The sequence below is a fragment of the Tamandua tetradactyla genome, chromosome 18 (assembly GCF_023851605.1).
Source record: "Tamandua tetradactyla isolate mTamTet1 chromosome 18, mTamTet1.pri, whole genome shotgun sequence".
NCBI classification, from domain to species: domain Eukaryota; kingdom Metazoa; phylum Chordata; class Mammalia; order Pilosa; family Myrmecophagidae; genus Tamandua; species Tamandua tetradactyla.
Window position 1 is genome coordinate 37,118,659 of NC_135344.1, and position 9,612 is coordinate 37,128,270.

The 9,612-nt window shown below is 38.3% G+C and overlaps 1 non-coding gene across 1 annotated transcript; it reads left to right on the top strand.

Moving 5' to 3' along the window:
• Positions 1–6,208: 6,208 nt before the first annotated feature.
• LOC143662877 (U6 spliceosomal RNA) lies at positions 6,209–6,315 on the top strand. Its single transcript, XR_013165643.1, has one exon. It is a non-coding gene; the product is annotated as a U6 spliceosomal RNA (small nuclear RNA).
• Positions 6,316–9,612: the final 3,297 nt, after the last annotated feature.

Sequence of the window (9,612 nt, forward strand, 5' to 3'; positions counted from 1 at the left end):
ACAGAGAATTTGAACATTACAATAAATGAGCTAGACTTAACAGACATTTATAGGACATTACACCCCAAAACAGCAGGATACACCTTTTTCTCAAGTGCTCATGGATCATTCTCAAAGATAGACCATATGCTGGGTCACAAAGCAAGTCTCAACAGTTTAAAAGATTGAAATCATACAAAACACTTTCTCAGATCATAAGGGAATGAAGTTGGAAATCAATAATAGGCAGAGTGCCAGAAAATTCACAAATATGTGGAGGCTCAACAACACACTCTTAAACAACCAGTGGGTCAAGGAAGAAATGACAAGAGAAATTAGTAAATATCTCGAGGCAAATGAAAATGAAAATACAACATATCAAAACTTATGGAATGCAGCAAAGGCAGTGCTAAGAGGGAAATTTATTGCTCTAAATACATATATCAAAAAAGAAGAAAGGGCAAAAATCAAGGAATTAACTGTCCACTTGGAAGAACTGGAGAAAGAACAGCAAACTAACCCCAAAGCAAGCAAAAGGAAAGAAATAACAAAGATTAGAGCAGAAATAAATGAAATTGAAAACATGAAAACAATTGAGAAAATCAATAAGACCAGAAGTTGGTTCTATGAGAAAATCAATAAGATTGATGGGCCCTTAGCAAGATTGACAAAAAGAAGAAGAGAGAGGATGCAAATAAATAAGATCAGAAATGGAAGAGGAGACATAACCACTGAGCTCACAGAAATAAAGGAGGCAGTAACAGGATACTATGAACAACTTTACGCTAATAAATACAACAATGTAGAGGAAATGGACAAGTTTCTAGAAAGACATGAACAACCAACTTTGACTCAAGAAGAAATAGATGACCTCAACAAACCAATCACAAGTAAAGAAATTCAATCAGTCATTCAAAAGCTTCCCGAAAAGAAAAGTCCAGGACCAGACGCTTTACATGTGAATTCTACCAAACATTCCAGAAAGAATTAGTACCAACCCTGCTCAAACTCTTCAAAAAAATTGAAGTGGAGGGAAAGCTACCTAATTCATTCTATGAAGCCAACATCACCCTCATACCAAAATCAGGCAAAGATATTACAAAAAAAGAAAACTACAGACCAATCTCTCTAATGAATATAGATGCAAAAATCCTCAACAAAATTCTAGGAAATCGAATCCAGCAACACATTAAAAGAATTATACATCATGACCAAGTAAGATTCATCCCAGGTATGCAAGGATGGTTCAACATAAGAAAATCAATTAATGTAATACACCATATCAGCAAATCAAAGCAGAAAAATCACATGATCATCTCAATTGATGTAGAGAAGGCATTTAACAGGATTCAACATCCTTTCCTGTTGAAAACAATTCAAAGGATAGGAATACAAGGGAACTACCTAAAATGATAAAGGGAATATATGAAAAACCCACAGCTAATATCATCCTCAATGGGGAAAAATTGAAAACTTTTCCCCTAAGATCAGGAACAAGACAAGGATGTCCACTATCACCACTGTTATTCAACATCATGTTGGAAGCTCTAGCCAGAGCAAATAGACAAGAAAAAGAAATACAAGGCATCAAAATTGGAAAGGAAGAAGTAAAACTATCACTGTTTGCAGATGATATGATACTATACGTCAAAAACCCTGAAAAATCCACAACAAAACTACTAGAGCTAATAAACGAGTATAGCAAAGTAACAGGTTACAAGATCAACATTCAAAAATCTGTAGTGTTTCTATACACTCTCAATGGACAAGCTGAGGGGGAATCAAGAAACGAATTCCATTTACAATTGCAACTAAAAGAATAAAATACTTAGGAATAAATTTAACTAAAAAGACAAAAGATCTATACAAAGAAAACTACAAGAAACTGTTAAAAGAAATCACAGAAGACCTAAATAGATGGAAGGGCATACCATGTTCATGGAGTGGAAGACTAAATATAGTTAAGATGTCAATTCTACCTAAATTGATTTACAGATTCAACGCAATACCAATCAAAATCCCAACAACTTATTTTTCAGAAATAGAAAAACCAATAAGCAAATTTATCTGGAAGGGCAGGGTGCCCCGAATCACTAAAAGTATCTTTTTTTTTAATTTTTTTTATTAATCAAAAAAAAGAAAAGAAATTAACACAACATTTAGAAATCATTCCATTCTACAAATGCACTCAGTAATTCTTAGTATCATCACATAGATGTATGATCATCATTTCTTAGTACATTTGCATCGATTTAGGAAAAGAACTAGCAAAACAGCAGAAAAAGATATAGAATGTTAATATAGAGAAGAGATTTAAAATAATAATACTAATAAAATATATATATATAAAAAGGAAAAAGAAAAAACAAAAACAAAAGATACAAACACACAAACAAACAAACAAAAAACCATATTTCAGGTGCAGCTTCATTCAGTGTTCCAACCTAGTTACATTACACTTAGGTATTATTGTGCTGTCCATTTTTGAGTTTTTGTATCTAGTCCTGTTGCGCAGTCTGTATCCCTTCAGCTCCAATTACCCATTATCTTACCCTGTTTCTAACTCCTGCTGGTTTCTGTTACCAGTGATATATTCCAAGCTGATTCTCGAATGTCGGTTCACATCAGTGGGACCTTACAGTATTTGTCCTTTAGTTTTGGACTAGACTCACTCAGCATAATGTTCTCTAGGTCCATCCATGTTATTACATGCTTCATAAGTTTAGTCTGTCTTAAAGCTGCATAATATTCCATCGTAGGTATACGCCACAGTTTGTTTAGCCACTCGTCTGTTGATGAACATTTTGGCTGTTTCCATCTCTTTGCAATTGTAGATAATGCTGCTATAAACACTGGTGTGCAAATGTCCGTCTGTGTCTTTGCCCTTAAGTCCTTTGAGTAGATACCTAGCAGTGGTATTGCTGGGTCGTAATCCATTCTGCCATTCTATGTCTTTTGATTGGGATATTCAGTCCATTAACTTTTAGTATTATTACTGTTTGGATAATATTTTCCTCTACCATTTTGGCTTTTGTATTATATATATCATATCTGATTTTCCTTCTTTCTACACTTTACTCCATACCTCTCTCTTCTGTCTTTTCGTATCTGACTCTAGTGCTCCCTTTAGTATTTCTTGCAGAGCTGGACTCTTGGTCACAAATTCTCTCAGTGACTTTTTGTCTATAAATGTTTTAATTTCGCCTTCATTTTTGAAGGACAATTTTGCTGGATATAGGAGTCTTGGTTGGCAGTTTTTCTCTTTTAGTAATTTAAATATATCATCCCACTGTCTTCTAGCTTCCATGGTTTCTGCTGAGAAATCTACACATAGTCTTATTGGGTTTCCCTTGTATGTGACGGATTGTTTTTCTCTTGCTGCTTTCAAGATCCTCTCTTTCTCTTTGACCTCTGACATTCTAACTAGTAAGTGTCTTGGAGAACGCCTATTTGGGTCTATTCTCTTTGGGGTGCGCTGCACTTCTTAGATCTGCAAATTTAGGTCTTTCATAAGAGTTGGGAAATTTTCAGTGATAATTTCTTCCATTAGTTTTTCTCCTCCTTTTCCCTTCTCTTCTCCTTCTGGGACACCCACAACACGTATATTTGTGTGCTTCATATTGTCATTCAGTTCCCTGATCCCCTGCTCAAGTTTTTCCATTCTTTTCCCTATAGTTTCTGTTTCTTTTTGGAATTCAGATGTTCCATCCTCCAGTTCACTAATTGTAGCTTCTGTCTCTTTAGATCTACCATTGTAGGTATCCATTGTTTTTTCCATTTTTTCTTCTTTGTCCTCCACTCCCATAAGTTCTGTGATTTGTTTTTTCAGATTTTCTATTTCTTCTTTTTGTTCAGCCCATGTCTTCTTCATGTCCTCCCTCAATTTATTGATTTGGTTTTTGAAGAGGTTTTCCATTTCTGTTCGTATATTCAGCATTAGTTGTCTCAGCTCCTGTATCTCATTTGAACTATTGGTTTGTCCCTTTGACTGGGCCATATCTTCAATTTTCCGAGTGTCATCCATTATTTTCTGCTGGTGTCTGGGCATTTGATCAGATTTCCCTGGGTGTGGGACCCAGCTGGTTGAAAGGTTTCTCTGTGAAATCTCTGGGCTCTGTTTTTCTTTTCCTGCCCAGTAGGTGGTGCTCGTGGCGCTCGTCTGTCTGCACGGCAGTCGGCCCGGGAAACCGCGCGTGGAGGCGGGGGTCGCTGGCTGCCGCGGCTTGGGAGAGTGCCGGTCCTAATTGCCCAGCTGGCCCGAAACGCCAAGCGTGATGGGAGGGCCCCACTATCCAACGCTCCCAGTCAGACCGGGGAGCCACGTGCGTGGAGGGGACCCCAGTCGCCAGCCGTCCCGGCCGGGAAAATGCGCGCCCCTCGGGTATCTCACCGCAGCAGATTTTCCCTGCCCGTTCAGCTGTTCCAGAATGGGGTACGCTGTCTTTTTGGTCTCTGTCGTGACTCCGGGAGCTGTTTCGTATTGTTTCTGTTTCTTTAGTTGCTTTTCTGGAGGAGGAACTAAGACCCGCGCGTCTCACTAAGCCGCCATCTTCTCTGGAAGCTTCACTAAAAGTATCTTGAGGAAGAAAAACGAAGCTGGAGGTCTCATGCTGCCAGACTTTAAGGCATATTATGAAGCCACAGTGGTCAAAACAGCATGGTACTGGCATAAAGATAGATATATTGACCAATGAAATCGAATAGAGTGCTCAGATATAGACCCTCTCATCTATGGACATTTGATCTTTGATAAGGCAGTCAAGCCAATTCACCTGGGACAGAACAGTCTCTTCAATAAATGGTTCCTAGAGAACTGGATATCCATATGCAAAAGAATGAAAGAAGACCCGTATCTCACACCCTATACAAAAGTTAACTCAAAATGGATCAAAGATCTAAACATCAGGTCTAAGACCATAAAACAGTTAGAGGAAAATGTAGGGAAATATCTTATAAATCTTATAATTGGAGGCAGTTTATAGACCTTATACCTAAAGCAAGAGCACTGAAGAAAGAATGAAATAAGTGGGAGCTCCTCAAAATTAAACACTTTTGTGCATCAAAGAACTTCATCAAGAAAGTAGAAAGACAGCCTACACAATGGGAGACAATATTTGGAAACGGCATATCAGATAAAGGTCTAGTATCCAGAATTTATAAAGGGATTGTTCAACTCAACAACAAAAGGACAGCCAATCCAATTACAAAATGGGAAAAAGACTTGAACAGACAACTCTCAGAAGAGGAAATACAAATGGCCAAAAGGCACATGAAGAGATGCTCAATGTCCCTGGCCATTAGAGAAATGCAAATCAAAACCACAATGAGATATCATCTCACACCCACCAGAATGGCCATTATCAACAAAACAGAAAATGACAAGTGCTGGAGAGGATGTGGAGTTAGAGGCACACTTATTCACTGTTGGTGGGAATGTCAAATAGTGCAACCACTGTGGAAGGCAGTTTGGCAGTTCCTCAAAAAGCTGAATACAGAATTTCCATATGACCCAGCAATACCACTGCTAGGTATCTACTCAGATGCTGCATTATATATATAAAACTGTGTGCATATAAAAAAAATTTTTTTTTGAAATTGTAACCCATGTCAAAGTCTGAAATATGTTCTACACCTAATTGTGGTGTAGTGCTTGGAAATTTATAGCTTTTTTGTATATATGTTATTGTTCACAGAAGAAGAAGGAAAAAGGTTGACTATAATGATAAAAAAAAGTATTTAAGCCCTCTGGCCTCCTATATTCTGGAGCAGCTAGAAGGAAAACTATGAGAGGATCATATGGTAGCCCATATGATCTATGGCTCTGGGATCTCTGGGATCTATCCTGTAACCAATTTTTGAAGAGTGCTTTGAAAACTACTGTTTTTTTTATTTCTTTGCGTTGTATATATGTTATACTACACAATAAAAATGAAAGCCATGTATTAAAAAAAAAACTGAAGGGAGTGATAGATGTTCAACAATAATAGTAGGAGACTTAAATACACCACTCTCCTCTATAAATAGAACAACCAGACAGAAGATAAATAAGGAAATAGAGAAGTTAAATAACTTGATAAATGAATCAGACCTAATATATATAGGTTATTGCACCCCAAAGTGCAAGATTATACATTCTTCTCTAGTGCTCATGAAATATTCTCCAGGATAGATCATATGCTGGGGCACAGAACAGGTCTTTATGAATTTTTTAAAACATTGAAATTATTCAGTGCTTGCTTCAGCAGCACATATACTTAAATTGGAATGATACAGAGAAGATTAGCATGACCCCTGTGCAAGGATGACACGCAAATTCATGAAGTGTTCCATATTTTAAAAGAAAAAAAAAGAGAAGAAAAAAAATTATTCAAAGCACTTTCTCTGATCACAATGGGATGAAGCTGGATTTCAATAACCACCAAAGAATGAGAATATTCACAAATAGCTGGAGATTAAATAACACACTTTTAAACAACCAGTGGGTCAAAGAAGAAATTGCTAGAGAAATCAGTAGCTATCTGGAAATGAATGAAAATGAGAATACAATATATCAGAACTTATGGGATGCAGCAAAGGCTGTGCTGAGAGGGAAATTTATTGCCCTGAATGCCTACATTAAAAAACAAGAAATAGCAAAAATTGAGGACTTGCTTCCGGGTCAAGATGGCGGCTTAACAACATGCGTGTTTTAGTTTGTCCTCCAGAACAACTACTAAATAACCAGAAACAGTACAGAACAGCTCCTGGGGCCACGTCAGTGACCAGACACACAGCGTACCCCAGTCTGGACCAGCTGGACTGGCTGTGAGCACCCTCCTGAACCATGAGTTCCCAAAGCTGCGGCAGCCAGTGCCCCTCCCCCACAGGCTGCTTTCCAGAGGGGAAAGGAAAGGACTTTACCAGCAGCAGAGACTGGGCACACTCAAACACCAATTGTGGAACTAATTAACTAATTCTGACTACTAAAAATAGGCCCCCAGCTTAGGTGAACCTGATCAAAGCGGAGGTTGCTCATTTTTGCCCCGGCGCCAAGGGGGCAGGACTGACAGAAAAAGGGGGGGGAAAAAAAGAAGGAAACAGAGGTTTTTGTGGTTGTGTATCTATAAAGGCTTGACTGCCTCTGGATACAGCAGCAGGACTTTTCAGGCTGCAACTGCCCCAGACATAGGCAGAAGTGAGCTCTTTGGAGGGCTTGTCTGGAGACTGTGCCTTCCCCAGGGGAGGGGTTAAGCCCAACTCAGGTGGAATCCCTCCATCAAGGAATTCAGAAACCAGGGCTTGGTAATTTGAAGCCAGCAAAACCAGCCTACAACCTCTCCTCTGTCTCCACCATGCCCCCAGCAGGGTGAGTCTGCCAAAGTTAAAGGTACCGCATCATCTTATGCTGGTAGGACCTGCAGTCAGACAAGCACCACATACTGGGCAGGATAAGAAAAACAGAGTCCAGAGACTTCACAGGAAAGTCTTTCAACCTGCTGGGTCTCACCTCAGGGAAAACCGACGCAGGTGACTCTTTCCTCCTGATAGGAGGCCAGTTTGGTCTGGGAAAATCTGGCTGGGGTCTATAATATCTAAGTAGACCCTCCTAAATGTGTGTGGGTGAAAGGCACCACACAAGCAGGGCAAGAAACAAGAAAACAAGAACTGGAAAATTCTCCTCTGTTAAACAAAACTTAAGCTAAAGGTCCAGATAAAGCTGAACGGAATGTCAAAGAACAGATAGACAACAAATTCATCCAGCAAGAAAACCCTTGATAAAAGAAGTGAAAGCAACCTCCAGAATAAACTAATTAAGGTAATTAAGTGCCTAGACGCCAACAAAAAATAACAAATCACACTAGGAAAATTGAAGATATGGCCCAATCAAAGGAACAAACCAACAATTCAAATGACATACAGGAGTTGAAACAATTAATTCAGAATGTACGAACAGACATGGAAAACCTCATCAGAAACCAAATCAATGAATTGAGGGAGGAGATAAAGAAGGCAAGAAAAGAACAAAAAGAAGAAACTGAAAGTGTGAAGAAACAAATCACAGAACTTATGGGAATGAAAGACACAGTAGAAGAGATGAAAAAAACAATGAAAATCTACAATGGTAGATTTCGAGAGACAGAACATAGGATTTCAAAACTGGAGGATGGAACATCTGAAATCTGACAAGAAACAGAAACTATAGGAAAAACAATGGAAAAATATGAGCAGGGACTCAGGGATTTGAAAGACAATATGAAGCGCATGAATATATGTGTTGTGGGTGTCCCAGAAGGAGAAGAGAAGGGAAAAGGAGGAGAAAAACTAATGGAGGAAATTATCACTGAAAATTTCCCAACTCTTATGAAAGACTTAAAATTACAGATCCAAGAAGTGCAGCATACCCCAAAGAGAATAGATCCAAATAGGTGTTCTCCAAGACACTTACTAGTTAGAATGTCAGAGGTCAAAGAGAAAGAGAGGATCTTGAAAGCAGCAAGAGAAAAGCAACCCATCACATACAAGGGAAGCCCAATAAGACTATGCGCAGATCTCTCAGCAGAAACCATGGAGGCGAGAAGACAGTGGGATAATATATTTAAATTATTAAAAGAGAAAAACTGCCAACCAAGAATTCTATATTCAGCAAAACTGTCCTTCAAAAATGAGGGAAAAATTAAAACATTTTCAGACAAAAAATCACTGAGAGAATTTGTGACCCAGAGACCAGCTCTGCAAGAAATACTAAAGGGAACACTAGAGACAGATACGAAGACAGAAGAGAGAGGTGTGGAGAAGAGTGTAGAAAGGAAGACTATGAGTAAAGGTAAAAAGAAGGAAAATTAGATATGACATATAAAATCCAGAAGGCAAAATAGCAGAAGAAAGTGCTACCCCTGCAGTAATAACACTGAATGTTAATGGATTAAACTCTCCAGTCAAAAGACATAGTCTGGCAGAATGGATATAAAAACAGGACCCATCTATATGCTGTCTCTACTCAAAGGACATGAGGCCAAGGACACAAATGGACATTTTACACACCAATGTTTATAGCAGCATTATTAACAATTACCAAGAGATGGAAACAGCCAAAACGTCCATCAACAGACAGCTGACTAAACAATCTGTGACATTTACATAAGATGGAATATTATGCAGCTGTAAGACAGAATAAAGTTATGAAGTATGTAACAACATGGATGGACCTTAAGCACATTATGCTGAGTGTGATTAGCCAGGAACAAAAGGAAAAATACTGTATGGTCTCACTGATATGAACTGACATTAGGGAATAAACTCGGAATATTTCCTTGGTAACTGAGACCATCAGGAGATAGAAATAGAGTGAGATATTGGGTAATTGGAGCTGAAGGGATACAGATTGTGCAACAGGACTGAATATAAAAACTCAGAAATGGACAGCACAATACTACCTAACTGTAATGTAATTATGTTAAAACACTGAATGAAGCTGCATGTGAGAATGATAGAGGGAGGAGGGCTGGGGACATAAATGAAATCAGAAAGAAAGATAGATGGTAAAGATCAAGATGGTATAATCTAGGAATGCCTAGAGTGTATAACAATAGTGAAATGTACAATGTACAAATTTTAAAAATGTTTTTGCATGAGGAAGAACAAAGGAATGTCATT